Here is a 20,382-nt window from a genome sequence, read left to right as displayed (position 1 = left end):
ACAGAGATAGTAAAAGTGCTAGATAAAATGTTAAACTACACAGAGCTTGATGTATGAAAACTGGAAGCTAATTCATTGATTTCTAGCTACCGCATATTACTACACATCAGCTCCTTTCATGTCCTCTAACATTAGCGGTCTTATATACCGCTGGAAAGCTGACGTTGAATTCGATATGCTGTTGTAGATTTATTGGTACCACTAGTTTCGGCACTGATATCACTGCACTGTCAAAGGGGTTGGCCTCACAACTCAGCATCATGGTTGGGTGTTGTGAAATGCCCCCCGACAGTACAAGGCTTTGGAAGTATACCATCGGGGGAGCATTCCTGTCCACCCAGCAACGTCACTGAGCTTAGTTTTATTTTTTTAACTACAAAACTCTTGTCAAACTTTAAAAATTAAATAAATATGTATTGTGAAATGGTGACAGGCAGACTCTTGGGAGTCCCCAGGTTTCTGTCATATGTGTGGTCCAGGATGGGTCTTGAGTAGGCCTCAGCCCCAGGTGTGAGTCCTGTGCTCATTACTGGGCCATAAAATGCTGCAAATCCTACACTACAGGGCAGATCCTGGAAGCGAGAGGAGGTGCCTGGGTCTGTCCTGAGATACTGAGAGTTTGGTGAGACTGTACTGTGCTACTTTGTTAGTCTTTGTTGGTTGGTAGTAAGACAAATGTATAGTTAGCTCTTTACTGTTTAGTTAGCACTCGGATGAGCAGGGTTTTGTTTGAACTTAGTTTTGTCTGAAGTTAAGACTATATTTTATTTTGCTTATTCTGCACCTGATGTGAAGGCTTATTTATTTTTACAGTTTTTCCAACTAAACCTGTTGCAGTAGACATCATGTCCCTGTCTCTGAGTGATTGGATCCGCACCAGTCTTGCAACCAAACTACCTATCTATCCATCTACATATATTTTTATAAAACACACACACACTTTACTATTCAGGTATGCCACAAATGGGACCAACCTGTTTTTTTTTTTCATCTTTGGCTGGGCAATCCATTAATCTACCATTTCAAAGAAGCACGATTCTGATTTTCATCATGAAATCGATGTTAGGTAGGTTGTGGAAACTTGCGCTAACTCTGTAAATGTCTTTTAGTTTAAGCAAAAACACGAAAATTGGAATTAAAATTGTGAATTGCCCATAAATTAGAAAAAAAATTAGGCAAAAAACACTCTGTCCTACTTCAACAACAGTTAAATATTCTACTTTATATTTCATAACATGGCGAACAATTGAAATACAAAGGTAGGAAACATTTGCAGGAGAAAGCAAAATCTGCCAACTCCGACAATATGTACCATGATGACACACATTTGTGACAGCTACACAGTTACAAACACCACGTCTACTACATCAAACAATATAATAACAGTCCATGAAAAGATAGAAAATGTAGATGTCTGACAGCTGCTTTTATTGTATTAATTGGTCTTTATGAAAACCTGACAAAAGAAGACAACAAAGATAACTGAATAACACGTACTGTAGGAATGAAAATGTGTCTTTTGAAATGTGAGAATTGTTCGCAAATAGCTTCCAATATTTCGGATAATCAGCCAAGACTAGGTTTAAAAGGAAATTGCAGCATGTCTGTATACAGATCTGCAAAAGACCTGGATTAAGCTTATGTCAAGATCTAGATACTAGAACATCCTCTTGATCCGCATTCGGGGTTCCAGAAATTCTGAAATTACAGCAATTTCTTACAACACAAAACTCTAAGACAAACAGGATCTAGGACCAACTGTGAGCATGTACTTATTTATTAACCCTTCTGCACCAGTTTTCTGGCATAGATGGATGTAACTGGATGGAGAAGGGTAGAGACCAAGTGGCCCAGAGCAGGGACACCTAGGCCAAACAAATTCATCATATCCCACACCAGAAAACATGCATGAATTATGCCTATATCTATGCCAGTTTCTGACTGGCGTTGATTTCAATCCTGGCGCACAGGAGTGCACTTGAATTATTAAGAGGCCTAAGTCAGTCTTAACAAATTACTCCCAACATGTTTTATCCTAGCATTTCAGCTGTCTTCTTGATACTTATCTATACAAATTATATATATAATTATATATGTAATATGTAATGTCAGAGGAGCTGTAGACAAGTACAGTATTTATAAACAGTAAAATGCACATACCAGAGCCATACCATATCAAATTCTACCATACCAGAGCCATACCATATCAGATTCTACCATACCAGAGCCATACCATACCAGATTCTACCATACCAGAGCCATACCATATCAGATTCTACCATACCAGAGCCATACCATATCAGATTCTACCATACCAGAGCCATACCATATAAAATTCTACCATACCAGAGTCATACCATACCATATCAGATTCTACCATACCAGAGCCATACCATACCAGATTCTACCATACCAGAGCCATACCATATAAGATTCTACCATACCAGAGTCATACCATACCATATCAGATTCTACCATACCAGAGACATGCCATTCAAGATTCTTTCACTCTCTACCCTGACAAATAAGTAGGTCCTTAATACAATGGAAAAAAAATGCGCCCTCTAGTTAGAGTATGCTGACAGGCATACATTGGAGAGGAATTTGAGGTGGTCTTCTGCCTCAATGTCCTTTCCAAAAACTGGCCCAAATTTGCCTCTCTTTTTTTTTTTTAATGGGGCGCAGTGACAGATGCTTTTTCTCAGCGTGCTGAAAATAGTAGTATCCTACTCAATCTTGCAATGGTTACTATGGCTGAATTACAGTCATGCCTGATTAGCCCAACCCAATATGAAGCTAAGTATGGGTGCAACTCGGGTTCAGCTTTCTTCTGTGGGTATTCCAGGGCCGGTTTTTAGGATAGGAACAAGGATTACACCTTTGAACATACCTAAACTGCACAAGTGATACTGCCAAAACAACACCCATTTTTTTGACACCACTTGGTGCTCTGACACAATTGGCTAAAATTGTACCACATCAAGTAGGAAAGAGTCTGGAGGGTCACTTTAAGGACTATATGCTTTTTTACTGTGAAGCGTATTTTGGTGCTGGATATTTTGGATCATGCTGACACATCCACCTATCAGAGACCTAAATGGGGAGATTATTATTTTAAAACTTTTTACTGACTGGCAATAATGCTGCAAGAACAATTCCTGGTGATATTATATACACAAACTGAAATGCCTGACTGCAAAAGTCTAGAATATAGGTGAAGTAGGCATTTTGGAATAGTCCATAGTAAAATGTACAGAAGCCCACTCTGCTATACTGCCTTAGCTGCATTCTTGTAGAAAATAACAGTGTCCAGGCTGGCAAAAATTGTGTCCTGTTTAAGTGCGACAGAAGGTCTTGGAAAAAAAATGGACTGAAAAGGGATCTGGTGGGGCTCAGATCCAGCAAAAGGACTTCTTGATTAAAAACCCATAATAGTTATTGTTAATCTAATAAAGTGCCCAACCCAAACCCATGCAGATGGCTAACAAATGTTGGACAGAAGACCTTACTTCTGTCCGAAACAAGTAAGCCATCTGAATGGGATTGAGTTGGATATTGCTTTCCTAGATTAACAATAAACATGAATTTTTAATCAAGAAGCCGCCTAGGTGGCTTTGGACTGCATCTCCAGCTCTCTCTGTGCATGAAACATCCCGTAATGAGAGGTAAACTGACTTTGGACTTTTTTTTTTTTTTGTCTGCCTGTTAAAACTAAGATCTTGGTCTATCTATTGGACTGTAATTCGACTTCAAACTATTGCCTATGAATAACAATAGAGGAAGTGAAGATATAGTCGAGGCTAGAGCACGTAGGGTTGGTAAGGGATGTGCAGTTAGGAGATAGGGTATAAAATGTGCCACGTACAGTAACTACCAAGTGGAGCTGTTTTATCAGGATGTGTGAATAGATATACAACTAAACTAATTTCAATACATGAGTTTTTGAAAAATTGCATCAAATTTAAGTAGATTCTCTAGTATTAAGGCTTATAGAGAACAGCAAGCTAAACATGGAGTCAGCGGTGATGAAATAATGTAGAATACCAGACATATAATGCCCAAAAATATTGTTATTTCTCATGAACACACAATCACCTATCCTGAAAAGTCACTAGACATTACAGTTATGCTTTAGAGGGTTTTCCATCTGCGGATTGGTGGAGGTCTGACCATTCAGACCCCTGCTAGTTAAGAATTTGGTTTCCTGTTTTCAGTAGAGTGGTGGCGGCATGGTAGTCAAGCAGCCACCACAATGCTCCATTCATTTAAATAGGGCTACTAGAGAAAGTCCACAACTTACCTGTCCTACTGCTGTCCGGAGTCAGATCAGCACTGACCAGCAAGGTATAACATCCCCAGATTATGTATATTATAACTATAGATCTTAATCACAGTCCAATCTTATAGGAAAAACACATGATTTGAAAAAAGTTAGCACAATACAAACACTGTTTATACTGTAGATCACTGCTAGTATACAGTAGATTATATGATGCACTTCCCAACAAAAAATTTCCTACAAGCGCCGGCAAAATCAAATGAAACCGCAATTGCCAGAAGTCTTATTTTATTTGAGTCTGCAGACCTGGGCTTTTAAGGACAAGTAGAATCTCAAGCTTCAAGTAAAAAAATAATAGTGCGGTAACCAGCCCGGATCAGCACAAAATGTAAATATCTAGTTACCGCATGTGCAGCTTAAAGCCTTATGGCACAGAATCAGGAAAACTCAGGTATATTTGTCCTATATTATTTGTTGTATTTAAAAATGTCATCTACATGAGTTAATAGAATATTTTCAATTGAGGAGCCAAGTACCTAAATTTATATAAATAAGTAATGCTTTAGTATTAATGTAGAGCTCAGGAGGGGAGAGAATGGGGCTTATTATAATCAGTGTGATGTGTTTGGACTGCACACCATACTTATATAATCCATGGTCCACTGTCTTTTCCAGCCCACAAGTGATATAAAAATTTTTTGTTGAGAATTGTGGTGAAAACATGTTTTCTTGATAAATTTTTGGCATTATCTACAATGGAAAACCAAGCCTATATATAATAAAAGTTTACATTTGTAAAGTTTTTGTAGTACTGTTATTAATGTCCGTAATCTATTATGACTGATGCAGATGGAGAACTGTCTGTATTCACGCAAATGTAGAAAACATGATGGAAGCTTACCTCCATTGGGCTCTAACCGAAATTCTTTTTTTTTTTTTTAATAAAATCATGTATGCAGAAAAGCAAACAAAATGACAGAAGAAAGAGTCCAGCATGTTATTTACTTTAGGGTGAATGGGGATGACTGGAGTGGACTTTGTCTTCATCCATCACTCCATTACCATTACAGTTCATTGCTGTCATCCTACGATGGATAAGAGCAATAGAAATTAATAATGGTAATGTGAAAATAACCTAAGAAAATATCATATTTATTTAATATTCACAAATATTTGCAAATCAGCATTGACTTGTCACCTTTATGGGCCAAAATTTGTAAATACACATATTGCCCATTATTCTGGAACATCTTTCCTTAACACGTTGCATCGTAGTGTTCCTCTGTTGTTCCTACTAGAAATTTGGGTGTACTCATTTTATGTCAAAAGAGCATGGAGAGTGAAAGATTGTATATAAAAATACCCTCCAACTGGCAACACCCAATTGTCAAAATATTCATAAAGGGGGCCACACGGTGGCTCAGTGGTTAGCACTGCAGCCTTGCAGCGCTGGAGTCCTGGTGTTCAAATCCCGCCAAGGGCAGAAAACCATCTGCAAGGAGTTTGTATGTTCTCCCTGTGTTTGCATGGATTTCCATCCCATATTCCAAAGACATACTGATAGGGAAAAATGTACATTGTGAGCTCTATGTGGGGCTCACAATCTACATAAAAAATAAATAAATAAATAATTCATAAAGTTCTAGGAGGAATACCAGAAATGGTACAAAGCAGAGTGATAAGAAAATATATTGAGAACTGTTATTTCATGAAAAATACAATTATTTCATTTAACAGACAAGTCAGGATTGGTGACAGATCCTCTCTTATTTGCATATTCCTTATCCGGGGAACACATGGTCTGATAAGTTCCTCTCCCAGTCTCCCCCTAATAAGAGACATTACCCCTCCTGACCCACATAAGACTGCAATGAGAGAAAATCCTGCCATAATATTGTATTTTATGCCTGCCCAATATGTCTATTGTTTAAAGTGGATACTCCATAACATTAAAATACACATATGATACAAATATGACAAGGTTCTCCATAAAACTATAAATTCAAAGCTAGGGGAATTGTAACTTCAAAGTATCTTCAGAAAATGTCTTTGATACATTACTACATAAAGCTAGCAAAAACAACACAACACACAAACACACACAATTCCCTTAAGGACCGAAAGCGCTCTTAACACAAAGTGAAAGATACTTGAAAAGAAACCTACAAAACCACAAGGTAATAATCTACTTACTGAACAGAACTGAAATCCCATCATGCAAATCTTTCCACCTCTTTTCACCTGCCACATCTTAGGATAACTATCATTATGGCATCATTAGTCACTGCAAAACTACAGTAACATTTTCCATTTTTATCTGTAATTGCTTCCTAGGAAATGTATTGTAAGGACAGATTACCACAAGTCTAACAAAGTCATCATAACAGAAAGGGATGAGATAGGGATAGACTTCTTTACAGTGCTGGGAAGGGTTAACAGCTTCCATGGAATGACAGCGGCAGGGAAAGGGGGTATAAGAGGAAGATCAGCAATAGGTGATCTGGTAACAAAGCCCGGCACTGCTTTACTGACAAGACAAAGAGAGCCAGCGCTGCATAGCTGTTCACTCATTGTACAACGTTACATTAGCTTTATTCAGAATACAATATAATGAATACAGTATATACTCCAAGAATAATAAAGGAGTGAATATTATTTTACCGTCTTGTCGCCTGCTTCACTAACATGATATAAAACAGAAGTTGTACCAAGAGCCCACATGTTCCCCTATACTACAGCACCTGCTCTGGAATGGGATTGTGACTGACAGGCACATCTATAAGCAGATCTGCAGATAACACTTATTATTTGGGATTGTGTAATACAATGTATGCATACACAAATCACTTGATGGTTCACAGCACAAAGGTAGCATAAATACATAAAATATTCCGTTAGCAATTCATGCAATCAAAGCATTGTAAATACCCTACTACATGTCATACAAAGCTTAAAAGGTGCTGTGGACTTTCTGGCTCCATCCAAGGCAAATTCTCTTTTTGCTCGGATTCTGGCAGCTAAACTAGCAGGCATGTGTGCTGTACTTACACATATCCCACTGATCCATAGTGCAGTGTGGCCGCAATCTTCCTCCTAGTAATGATGCATACACATCCGCTGTATAAGATCCCGGCTCATGTGATGTGGAGTCCCCTTTATGTGCATCTACAACTGGAATCCAGTTCAAGTAGAGAAAGCCAAGCGTGTAGCCGTGGTTCTGTTTATTGTACTGCTGGAGCAGCTGGGATGTGATAGGCAGGGGCACGCTTACATGGCCCAATCACAAGCTATTTCCATTCCAGGGAAATTCCTGCCTATTTGTTTAGGATCCTCAGAGACCTTTTCCTCTCCATAATAAAAAAAAAAAGAAAAAGCAGTTCTTCCTCCCTGATCAGAACACACTAAATTACATCTGTGCCACGGCCATTCTGTATCCCCCCACCCCTATGTGACATACAGCGGCTTAGAGGGAGAGAGTTCAAATTCATTTCCAGTTTTCACCTTGTTGGGGAGAGGGGAAGAAGAGGGAGCGTCTGGGCTCAATAATTACTTATTCTGTCACCATGGAAACAGACGGGATGTAGTGAGCTAGATTTGTATAGAACATCTGCTGCCAGATTCATAATCAACTACAATCTCATCTTTCCCCTCCCCTCATTACTTCAATTTGATGTGGCAGCTCTGTTTTTCCTATCACGTCCTCTAAATCCTGCACAGCACTTCCGAAACAAGCTGGGTGTCCCTGTCTGTCAGCCAAGCACACACAAAATCCAGTACATACCACCTCACGTACCAAAGCACATGATATACAATGCAGAACGCTTTATGATACCATCCCTTATCTCTAGTGTATAATGCAAAGAATTTAACATTCCGATAAATGAAGTTACTTTGACCTTTGACACTATACAGCAGTTTACACTGAGGCAGATTTGCTAAGCCAAATGTTTTAGCATGCTCTCACTTTCGCTAAAAAAGTTGTATGCAGCCAGATTTAGTGTGTGTTTTATATACTTTTTGCACCCCAACAGAAGAAGAGTCATGGCTTAGGGGAATGGGGTGTGACATAGTAGAAATAGGAACATGGCTTAAAGGGAATCTCTGCACCAGGAATCTCTATGTCAAACTAGCGGGGGGACATTATACTGCCCATCATCATACCACCCATCATCATACCTGTAGATCAGTAATTCCCACATTTGTGCCATGGAGACCCACCAGACGTTTCAGTTTTTATTCTGAAACCAGCAGAGAGAAAGGCCCTCCATGACGGACCTTTCTCTCTGCCAGTTTCTGCGATAGTCTCCAGAGGAACTCTACCGCAGAAATAAAAATGGAGAGTATCTGGGGCAATTATAACCAGGTACCTTCAGGCACGCTTTTGCATTTTGGGCATAAACTGCCCTTAGTTATAGAATGTTGCTATGACTAAGTGCAGTGTCTGCCCAAAACACATCAGTGAAATCTGCAATGCCTACCATTTTTCTGACATTACATCAAGAAGCAGTTGGTGGTTTAGCATATTTCAGTCTGATATGTAAAGACAGCTTATGCACTTGGACTTGTTTATATGGCCATAAATTTACATCAACAGGTATTAGAAATGGGGCGGACAGCTCCAAACCCAAGCCTAACAAGAAATCCTATACATTTTACTTGTGCAGATTTATAAATATAGGCAGATAAGAAAACACTGCACAGTTTCAGCATCTGTAATATTTCTACTTCATAAATATTTATATTATAAAACAGTTTATATTAAACTCCCATAGACTAGTAAGGGGGTGTTCACACTACCATCGGTGTGCGACAGCTAGTGTCCGCTGCTAATGTCTGTTCAAAATCTTGTCCGACTTTTCAAGCAGACAGCAAAAACCAACATGTTGGGTTTTGCTGTCCGCTTGAAAAGTCGTGCATCTTTGGGAACGGACAGTTAAGAACAGACATGGACTGTAAAAGAACGCACCCGATGTCCATTTAAATCAATGCAAAAGGTCACGGACACAGCTACTGTCCGATGCTAATGTCTGCACAAGATTTTGAACGGACATTAGTAGCAGACACTAGTTGTCGGACACAGACGGTAGTGTGAACGCTCCCTAACATACCAAATTGTGAACAAGATCAGATTTATATTTCAGTCCTTTTGAATCAAGGGCGCACATTCCGTATGTGATGTCATTCTGTGCAGTCCCAATAATCAGGACACAGACATGCTTGTCTGCAGGAGCGTAGCTGAACACTTATGGGCTCCTTTTTTTTGCCTCACCCCAAACCTTAACTTCCCTGGGCTCATGTAGTATAAGATTGCACCAAAACAAAGCAGATGATTTGGCATTTGGCAATGCTATTTACAGCATCTGCATTACTAATGTGCTCGCTGAATGTTTTGTTTTGTTTTTTCGTTTTTTTTTTCAGTAAAGGGTCAGTGCAGGACCTTGAACATACAAGTATGAAGCAAGGAGCAGAGCTAGATAAAAGCAAATGGCATACTGTTATGGAGAACACTGTGTGCATGGCACTGTCATGGGAGCTCTGTTTGGTTCTTATGAAGCCTAGTGTGCCTGGCACAATTATTCATAAAACTATTTGTGGGGGGTTCTCTGTGACCAGCCCTGTTACCATACCTCCCAACTGTTCTAGATTCCACAGGACAGACCTGAATTTCTGGTGCTGTCCTGGGCAGAAAAAGGCATGTCTCGGCTCCAACTCTACCTGTGTCTTCACAATGGTAAAGCAGGGAGCCCTCCACTAACTGCTTCACCATTCAGCCCTTGTCTCTTATGCAAGAAGTGTGTGCTGTTCTCAAGTCGCAGACAGTTAACGCCGAAGTGAACTCCCGAGGGACAGAGTGAGGCAAGTACTCCTTTTTTGGGCATTTTTGTGTGGGTGCCAGAAGGGGACAGTATACTGTGTTAGGGATAAAATGGGGACATTGTAGTAGTATTTGGGTCCCCTCAAAAGTGAGATTACACTGTGGTAGGACCACTAAAAGGGCAATATACTATGTATAGGCAAAAAGGAACTAACTGAGAATGGAAGGAACAAAATGGGTTTGAGCCTGGTTGGGTGCGTGCGATGCTTAGATTTTGGATCTCTTTTGGTCCCTTCAGTATTTGTTAGGTCAAACATTATGGGAAAATTGTGGGGCTGTGCAAGTGCTAACTTTATATTGAATAAGTAGTGGGTGTTATACGTTAAAAATGCCCAAATGAGGAGTGCTGCAACCACAATATTTTGCTTCTGTATCGCTTCCACCTCGCTGGAGCTGCTCATCAATTCAATTTAATTGCCAGGCAGCACCTCCTGTAAATATGCACGAGCAGCCTGGCAATTGATATGAATTGCTGATTAGCTCCTTGTTAGCACTGTGCAGTAGGTGTGGCCATGATATCAGGCTCGCAGCCTGTTCCGCTGTAACATTTCAGTCCAGCATGCATGGGGTTAGTCCCCTTGCAGCCAATGGGCGTGGTCAGTCTGCTGACTGACACTGGTGTTAGCCTATCGGCATCCTACTTGAAGCACCTGGGCTGCTGATTGGTCCCGCCTTCCCTCCATTTAAGGAGGCTATTTTGGGCCGTCGGGTGCTCTAGTCTCAATTTGCACATTGTGCATGTCTGTGCAAGACTTAGTTTGGCAGTAAGCTGCCTTAGCTAGGTAGGGCTTTAGTTTGTATTGTTGCCCTAGTAATTGCCCAGGGAACTCCCACCTAGCTAGCCTCAAACCTCAATTGTGTGCAAGTCTGTGCAGACATTAGGTGGCAGAGTTCTGCCTTAGTTAGGCAGGCAGGAAGTATACTTAGCTAGTCTGCTACCTGTGGTACTACAGCTGCAGGCGGCTGTGGTGTGGGTGTGGCCCAGTGAGCTACTGGGTGCACACTATCTTAGTTTGTTACTTTGTGTTAGTCTTGCAGTGCAGCAACTAAGACTTTAGAATTCATTTGTGGCTGCTCTGAACTATAAGAACTTTCTCTGAGAAGGTATCAGAGAAGCATTCAGTTGGTGGTAAAACTTGGCAGTGAAGTTAACTGTCGGGCCTTGTTCACACCAGGGTGCCCTGCGGTTCAGAGCCCAGTGGGTTCCGCAGGCTTTTATTTTAGCTTTTTTTTTTAAAACAAGCCTGCCAATCGTAACACTCCTACTCCCCTCCCCCCCAGTCCTACCAACACAATGTAATTGGGCTGGGGAGTGAGATGGGATGGGTGTAATTTTTATTATTATTATTAAAATGGTTAAGTAGGGTTGGCTGAGGGAGTTTTTATTTCAATAAAAATGTTTTAGGTTTCTGTGCTATTTAAAATATTTTATTATTGCCTTAGTAATGGCCACTGTCTAATTGACAACTTCTTTTACTGAGGTGGGGTTGACATAATATTGATGCTGTCTTTCTATAAATATATAAATCCCCATCTGCATTTGTATGATGTAATATCAAAGTAAGTGGCCTTTGTTGCACCAGGATACAAAACTTTTTAGATGCTTCCAAGAATCTTTCAGGTGTTGCTGCATCAAAGCAAGCATGTCATCAATCATGATTGTGCCAGCAGGATCTGCATTATTCTTCCAATTTACACAGTGTCGGATTCACTAGAAGCAAAAACAAGAACCGACAGTCTGTGATGGAAACTAAAGAAAGGCTTTAATTGAGAAAAAAAAAAATAAGACCCGCATCTAAAAACGACTTTGAATGACATATCCAACTGACATTTGGTTAATGGCGTTTGAATGCAAAGACACACTTTGCCTTTTTAAAGAAATAGGTTCACAGAATGCAGTTTGCTTCTTAGTTTTTTTTTTGTTTTTTTTATCAATAAGGTTGGTACAAGGTCTTCCCTTTTTACACCCCTCCATTCAGGATCATACTAAAAAGGCTATATCACATTGATCATCATATCACTTTGCTACAGATAATTTCAGACCACCGATCCAACTGATTTGCCTTAATATGCAAAAAAGAACACTTTTAGGCTAAGGCCCCAGCTGGCGACCTGCAGCAAAAAGGCGCTGCATGAAAAACCGCATCGGCCATGCATTGCAGTTCCTCCTGCAACACAGGTTAATAATAATAGTTAAAATGAAAGTACAACTAGTCATTCAAAGAGTAAGGCCTTTCTTACCTATAATGACAGAAAAATAAAAAAAGTTATGAGTTTTGGAAAGTGGCGAAGGAAACTATGAAATAAGTCGCTGAGCAATAAGGTAAGAACTACCCTGCATACTTAGTGGTTACAGGAACTCAGCAGGAAGTCTTCTGTGGATATAAGCTTGCTCAGATCCTTCTGTCTCTTCATGTAATCCAAGACAGACTGGATGATGTGGAGATCAGGGCTTTTTGGGGGTCATATCATTACTTCCATTGTCCATGGCCATCAAAATCCATCACCAACTTTAACAAGTGTATGCCACCTAGAAGTGGATTGCGGTGGCAGTATTTTACATGCAAGTTTAAATACATGCACAACTGCAATTAGTCTTCTTATCAGTAAGGGGGCATCATCACAGTGTAAGTGTGTGAAGTTCCCTCATTCTGTACCCCATGGCATTAAACATAAAATTGCTTTCAGCTACAATTATCTGATCCCTTTGTTTGGCGGCATCCTTGAGCCATGTTGCATGCTTAATATATAAACCCAACCTAATAGAGGGAATTGATAAAGAATGAGCATTCCTATAAATGTAATAAATTCTATCAATATAAATTCAACTGATAATAAGCCCATTTAAAAGACACTTAAAACTTTAGCCTGGTGGGGGGATTTGCAGTCTTCACACAGCCAAGGACCATGATAGTCTTGCCCCTGACATTGATGCAATAGTACTATAATAGTAGTAATGATATTGTACAGGTATTCCCAATCTCCAAGGGTATACTGTACACTAAGGTGGTAATGGTTAATGTTATTGCTGTGACGCCAGTTCAGGGGTCAGCATCTGCTATATGCTGACATTAAGGAGCTGGAGAATAGTGTCAAATACAATAACCCTGGTGACAAGTGACTTCATTAGTCCCAGGAAGCCCACACCAACTATATTTCCCACTCCTCTAATAATCTGACATTGATGAAACAGTTCTTAAACCCACTTTTAAATGGAATGAATTTTTCAATAGCAATTTTTTTCATCCCACCTAAGTCATATTTGCACATCTATCAAAATTTGTTTGATAAGATGGGGAAGCCACACCCCCAGGCTACTAATTTTTAGGTGGAGTCTTCCAAGCGGCACTACTTTTTTGAGACAGGGACATACCCAAATCTGCCAAGATTATTTCTGGTAATTTGTGACAGTCCTAGCAAATATGGGACACTTGTCTTTTCCAGCACTGCTATTCAGTGGCTCACAAAACCACTGGTACCAAGAACCAGGAACCAAAAACCAAATGCGTGAGCTACATGGTTTTGTAAAACTATGCTCAAAATTATCACAGAAAAGGAATAGAAGAAAGAGGACCTTTCACCATCTCCCCAAGTTCTTAGGATCTGTTAGTAGCTGCTGATTCACTGATTCCATCACAATTGGAATTTTCTCTAGCCTCCTCTGTTCCCGAACAACAAGTGCAGGTAGCCTTGGTGCCTGATGTGCTACTTAAATGGGTATTTCCATTTCAAGGATCTTATTTATACTTGTAGATTATGTAAATTGAAGACTTTTCCTAAATATATCGCTTTTGAAATGCTGCTTTGCTTTCCTGCTATGTGAAATTTTTCCTCCCAATGTTAACACAGCATTTCCTTAACGCCGGGCCTGTGTTATAGGACAAGTGATGTCACTCACTGCTCTCACTGTTATCTACAGCTCTGCTGGCAGGACAATCAGTTCAGTTAATTGCAGTTTTGCTGATAAAGCCCAGTCTGTTATCTCTCTATGTAAACACACAGATAACACTCAGTCCCTGCTCTACAAGCATCTGCATATTATCTGATCTGCATTTATATTAGATTTCTAGGAATCATAAGTATTGTAATACTGTTCTGTTCAGCAAGCTGGAGGGATACAGGAAGTAAGAAAAAACAGCAGGGAGATGGGAAAACCCCTTTAAGCTCTGTAATGTCAGATGTGTTAGGTAGGGGGTGGGGGCGTGATTCAGAGCAGTCAGAGGCAGCCAATGTCAGAGCTCTGAGTTACACCTAGCTTGCTTATGCCTAACATTTCCCTCTTGACAGTAGATAACCTAAATAGCATATCGGGCACCAAAACTAACAGCATTGATTGATGGGGGCTAGACTAAAAATTACAAATGTGCCAGAATCAGTGGCGCAGCACCTATTAATTTATGTAAAGAGCTGGACTTATTGGAGGTGGTGAAAGGTCCTCTTTAATATTGTCATATGCTGGCTTGTAGCAATTTATAGAATTATGGGTATATAAACATATTCAACTCCAAACAGCCTTTTGCTCTGAGCGGTTATCACTTCCCCTCCATCCACTCAGGTGAGCGCTATGCAGAATGGACATCTAAAATAAAATAAATATCATAGTAGAAATACAATTTAAGGCTATGTCTGCCCTGAGGTATTTGAAATATTCCATTCATTTCCATTCTAACTTTGCCAGTTCACAGCTTTATTGATGTAAACACCAACTGTAACTGGAATTGCTCTTGCTCATAGGAATCTGTAATCCATTGCTAACGCTGTATCTGATTTCCCCAAGCCACAATGCAATACACAGTATACAAAAGTGCAAATCAATTTGTTCCTTATGTGCTAACATTTCTGGCACTTAGCACACTGAACAATTTCTTTTTCATTTACTAGAAGTAGATGTGAAAGGAAAATAATGTATGAATTAATTAACACCTTTACAAGAATGAATGCAAAATCTTACCAGCAAAAAGCACATATCACCCATTTATCATTCAGTCTGACAGCTTGCATCACACTCAACTAAGAAACCCTATTATTGTAAACAGGAAAATGTTACCCGGGAATACATGGGAATGTATACCAAACAACTAAATTAAGAGAAAAGGAAAATAAGGGTTTCAAAACCAACAGTCATGACAAACTCACCCAACAATTCTCTATATCTAATCAAAAAATCCAGATAACACTCCAAAAGTTACCACTGAAGAAGTGGAGCTCTTTATTAACCCTTTCTAAGGTTTCAGCTACACTAGAGCTTTTTCAAGCAATGCTATGAAGTATAAATAGGCCGGTTATGATTGGGTGACATAACCAATTAATATAATTTAAAAATGTGAAAATTCATCATATACTGTGTAAGAAATCAATTACACTGCAATCAATTGAATCATCATACAATTCATATTAATATGCTCAATATATTTTTATGTATGTATGTATCTAAATCAAAATCAGCACATAAATATGACTAATACCGATAAGATAAACCGTGTGCATGCCACACAAGGATCCAGGTCAGAAATCCTATATCCATAGACACAAAAAAGGGGCAGCGCTCCTAGATCTGCAGTAAAATTCAAAAAGGATTCATTATTCCATAGACAACAGCGTTTCAGTCCAGTTTGAACATCAATCCCAAAAGGTTTTTAAAAAAGTCCATATGTACTGGACCGAAATGTTGTCTATGGAATAAAGAATCCTTTTTGAATTTTACTGGAGATATTAGAGTGCCGCCTCCTTCCTTGTGTCTATTTCCCCAGATAGATAGATGGGAAAGCCATCTATCCATCCATCCATCCGATAACACTTAGCGTTTCTATTGATTGATTGATTTTCCATCTATATACTCTATGTCATATCCATTCATTTAAAAATCAGACAAAAAATATATACAAGTGATTGCCCCTGGGAACAGACCAATAGTCACTGTATGTACAAGTAAAAAGAAATTTGGAGAACTTCAAAAGATGGTGCAGAGAAAGTGTCTGAGCTGAATTGTTGGGGTAAAGGTGAATAAAGTATACCATCTTTTGGAGTTCTGTCTTGTTATTTACTTTTATCTATCTAGCTATCTTATTTTTGCACCAAATTACAACGGCAATATTCTGAGAGATTAATCCATTGTGGGGCTTTGGTTCTGCAGTAAAGTGTTCTGTTCTAAACATCATTGATTAAAACTGCCATTGCTTAGACAGAAAACAAACACACAATTCCGCTTAAAAGGGTTATCCCAGTTTCTAGGATTGATGGCCTTTAGGATTCAACACCTGATACCCCCGCAGATCACTGGTACTAAGACAGTGTGGTTCTTGGTAATGTTTACCGTATATACCCATGCCGCTCACTCTATGTACAAACACTCACTGTAGTGTAGGTATTACAGCACTATCCCTTTAAAATCTACACTCCCCTCTACAGTATGTATGGCGAGTGAGCATCACAGCTCCTGTTATGAAAACATTATCAAGCGCCATGCTGTCTCATTACAGGTAATCAGCATGGGTCCTGGGTGTCACCCCCTGCAGGTTTAATATTGATGATTTGCCCCTAAGGGTAGACCATAAATCCTAGAAAATGGATAACACATTTAATGCATATGGTCTATCCCTGGAAGGGAGTTCTCCAAGATTTACATCCACCAAAAAAATCCAAAAAAGCTGAAAACATGGAAGGTGGTAAACTTAAATAAGTGTTCTGCACTGAAGACATGCTGTAGATGCAAATGTGACTGCTGCAGCCAGTCAGTGGCCTTGTGGTGTACATGGAGGCATTACTCATGAGCCCAGTGATCAGCTGAAGCATCATGTGTGCATGTTCAGTACATCATCGCTGCAAGACAAATCAACAAGACTGGCAGGAACAGTGGGCCTTTACCAGTGAGTATACTGTAAGTTTACTACATTCCCTGGTGTTCAAATCCCGCCCAGGGCAAAAAAACCCAAACATCTGCAAGGAGTTTGTATGTTCTCCCAATGTTTGCATGGATTTCCATCCCATATTCCAAAGACATATTGATAGGGGAAAAAATGTACATTGTGAGCTCTATGTGGGGCTCACAATCTACATAAAAAAATAAACAAAATAAAATAACATTATTACATTGGAACAATGGGGGCTAGTAAAAAAAAAAAAAATGGAACAGTGCCAGAATCAGGTCTGTTTAATTCAATTACTTTATGAAGGGAAAAAAAACACAGTTGCTGCGATGCCCAGTGGGGGGCATTTTAATTTTTCTATGAAGCCCACAAGACCACATTAAATCTCAAAATTATAAACTTAGAAAAAAATAAAAAATAAATAAAAAAATCAATTAATAGGCACTTTATAGAAACCTCATAAAAATTACATGTGTCATATCTTACGACAGCAAACAGTGAAGACTATGAAATAACTGCAAGGAGTCAAAAGCTCTTCAATTCCTAAACTACATGTGAATTTATCTGCTGTAACACAGCTGGCAGTAAATGGAAATAGACACCAGATTAACCCCTACAGTGCCATATGAGCCTTGACAGGGTGGAAGGGAAAGGGATGCTTTGCAGGCTCATTGAGCTTTACAAGGTTTAATGAAAAAGTGCTGCTGCTGGTGGTAGTGGATTCTGCCTTCTCAAAACGTCTTCTAAATACACAGGCATTGAAATGGTTTGCACATTAAACGTGAACAAATCCCCTCAGGATAAACTCCAGTGACAATGCTGAGGGATCCCTATTCCCCTATTAGTTATTGCAATAGAAGTTGCAGAGACAAATAAAGCAAAAATCACCCCTGAAGTTTTAAATAGCACTGATGAATATATGATGAATATAACAAAGCAAATCATTTAAATTTTACAACTAATGCTACTTTTATTTGCTGCTTTATAGGTTTCAGATACATATCTGTGGATTTGTTTAATCATCCCGGTATGTGTGCTGGCATACACTCTGCACCCTTATAACCACAAAGCAATGAGGGGAGATAAGTTTTGGTACATCTCTGGACATGCAGTAACCAGCAGCCTTGAAATAGTCCAATTCGTTACAACTGAGAGTAACTGCAGTGTCTAGGCCAGGGGTAGGGAACCTACAGCTCTCCCGCTATTGTAAAACTACAACTCCCAGCATGCATACTTGCTCTGCTGTTCTTGGAACTCCTATGGAAGTGAATGGAGCATGTTGGGAGTTGTAGTTTCACAGCAGCTGGAAAGCCGAAGGTTCCTTACCTCTGGTCAAGGCACACTACCAAGTAGCTCGGCCATGTGGGGCAGAAATCAGGAGAAAATCTACAGCTACTAGCATAAGGCTTTGACCAGATGCAAGATAAGAATACAACAGAAAACAGGTATTGCCAGTAAGTTGAATGTTCTAGAAAGATCCCTTTAAAAGATGCCTAGCAGGGAAGGCAAACAATTGCCCTATACGGTCATTTCTACAAGCACATCATTGAAAATAATATTATTCTATGTTAGATGGCCAACATTTAACCAAAGAAAAAAACAATTGCTGTAAATTGTGGTGAGAAAAGTATTACTGCTTGAAAAACAATGCTAATATAATTAGATGGAGCTGAAGACGGCATCTGGTCACTCATCAAAACGCTGAATGAAAACAAAAAAAGGATTATCAAATTATGACCAGATGGTATATTGTCCCTAGAAAATATGGAGATATCATTTACTATGATGCAGATGTGGAAGACATGAAGTAAAAATTATATGAAATGGGTTTTCGCTTTAAATGAGGTCATTGTGGGTTTGGAATGCAAATGCGTAAGAAAACACGTTACAACTTATATTGTGAAAAAGTATGCATAAATCAATACTAAAGATATACATAAGAAATGTTTAAAAGAGGACCTTTCATCACTTGGGGCACATGCGGTTTTATATACCGCTAGAAAGCCAACAGTGCACTGAATTCAGCTCACTATCAGCTTTCACGTTTTGTGCCCCCGGTGAAGACCTATTGGTGCCGGGTCCGTAGCTCTTCACCGTCAGAAGGGTGTTCCTGGCAGTCAGTCAGGAACGCCCTTCCTCACAGCAGTGGCTATAGCGCTGTACTGTGAGAGGGGGAGGAACTCGTCTATGGATGAGTACTGTGAGGAGAGGGAGGGGACATTCCTCCCTGCCCTCACAGTATAGCGCTATAGGCACTGCTGTGATGAAGGGCGTTCCTGACTATCAGGAACACCCCTCTGACGGTGAAGAGCTATGGTATCGGGACCGATAGGTCTTCACCGAGAGCACAGAAAGTGAAAGCTGAATTCAGCGCACTGTCGGCTTTCTAGCGGTATATAAAACTACATGTGCCCCAAGTGATGAAAGGTCCTCTTTAATATATGTTTGTCAAAATAATATTCTTTTGCCTGCTTTTATTTATGCTCCTTTCTTTCTTCCCCTATCCTCTGCTAACTTTACTCTGAAATCTGTGCTATTTGCATCTGGAGATGGCCTGTAGTTCATGTATATCAGATTATATATCTCTATAGCAGTCTACAGAGAGGGGTGGGAGGAGCAGGAGCTAAAGCAGTAAGCAGCACAGATAGAGGCTTAGTCAATTGCTCATGTTAGAGAATGGAAGTTATGGAGCAGATTTTCCTCTATTTGATCTGGTGAGTAAATGCCAGCTAGTCTCCTCCCATCAGCTCAGAGAAAAACACATACTACAGATGGAGCCAGCAGTGAAAAAAGTGCTAACAACTGCAAATTCTCATCATTAGAAGTCATATTACAGTCAGAAATAATGCTTTGTCTTATGTACACACATGGCAGCTTATCCTGAAGAGTCACCTGAAACAACAGGTATACTTTAAATAATAACAAACTGTCAGGATACGGAGTTGCCGCGGTCTCCTTGCTGCGCGGCGTCTCCCTGGGAGACGTGTTAGGAGTTCTATTGGGTGTGCTTAGGTCATTAAGGGTTAATCTTTTCCTTGCCTTCAGTCTCCATGCCGTTAGCCATCAGGTGTGTTTTCTGATGCTATTTAATCCCCACCCAGGCATGGATCCTTGCCAGCCATTCACTTGGGTTTCCTGGTCCCCCTGCTCAGTCTGATTCCCTGTCTGTTTGTATTCCATATGTTTCTTGGTTTTTAGACCCGGCTTGTATTTTTGACTATCCCTTGTCTTTTGATTTGGTACCTTTTATTATATCTCCTGGCTTGACCTCTTGCTCGTCTGACCTCGCCTTCTCTTCTGTGTCTTGCTGGGACTTGTGGTTCTCCCTGGTTCCATGCTGTTTAGTCTTTTGTTTTGCATTG

The 20,382-nt window shown here is 39.8% G+C and overlaps 1 protein-coding gene across 3 annotated transcripts in view; it reads right to left on the bottom strand.

The window, feature by feature from the left end:
- Nucleotides 1–20,382, bottom strand: part of ELMO1 (engulfment and cell motility 1) — a 242,510-nt gene that overhangs the window by 52,935 nt on the left and 169,193 nt on the right. The window contains exon 1 of one of the 3 annotated variants that reach the window (XM_075271182.1): nt 7,328–7,618. The exons of the other annotated variants lie outside the window; for them this stretch is intronic. The gene's annotated coding sequence lies outside the window, so the exon portion shown is untranslated. Of the gene's footprint in view, nt 1–7,327; nt 7,619–20,382 lie in introns of those variants that run through there. 3 annotated transcript variants of the gene reach the window in all.

The sequence above is a fragment of the Leptodactylus fuscus genome, chromosome 4, assembly GCF_031893055.1.
Source record: "Leptodactylus fuscus isolate aLepFus1 chromosome 4, aLepFus1.hap2, whole genome shotgun sequence".
Lineage (NCBI taxonomy): Eukaryota > Metazoa > Chordata > Amphibia > Anura > Leptodactylidae > Leptodactylus > Leptodactylus fuscus.
The sequence above is the reverse complement of the archived record's forward strand: the minus strand, read 5'-3'. Positions and strand labels throughout refer to the sequence as shown.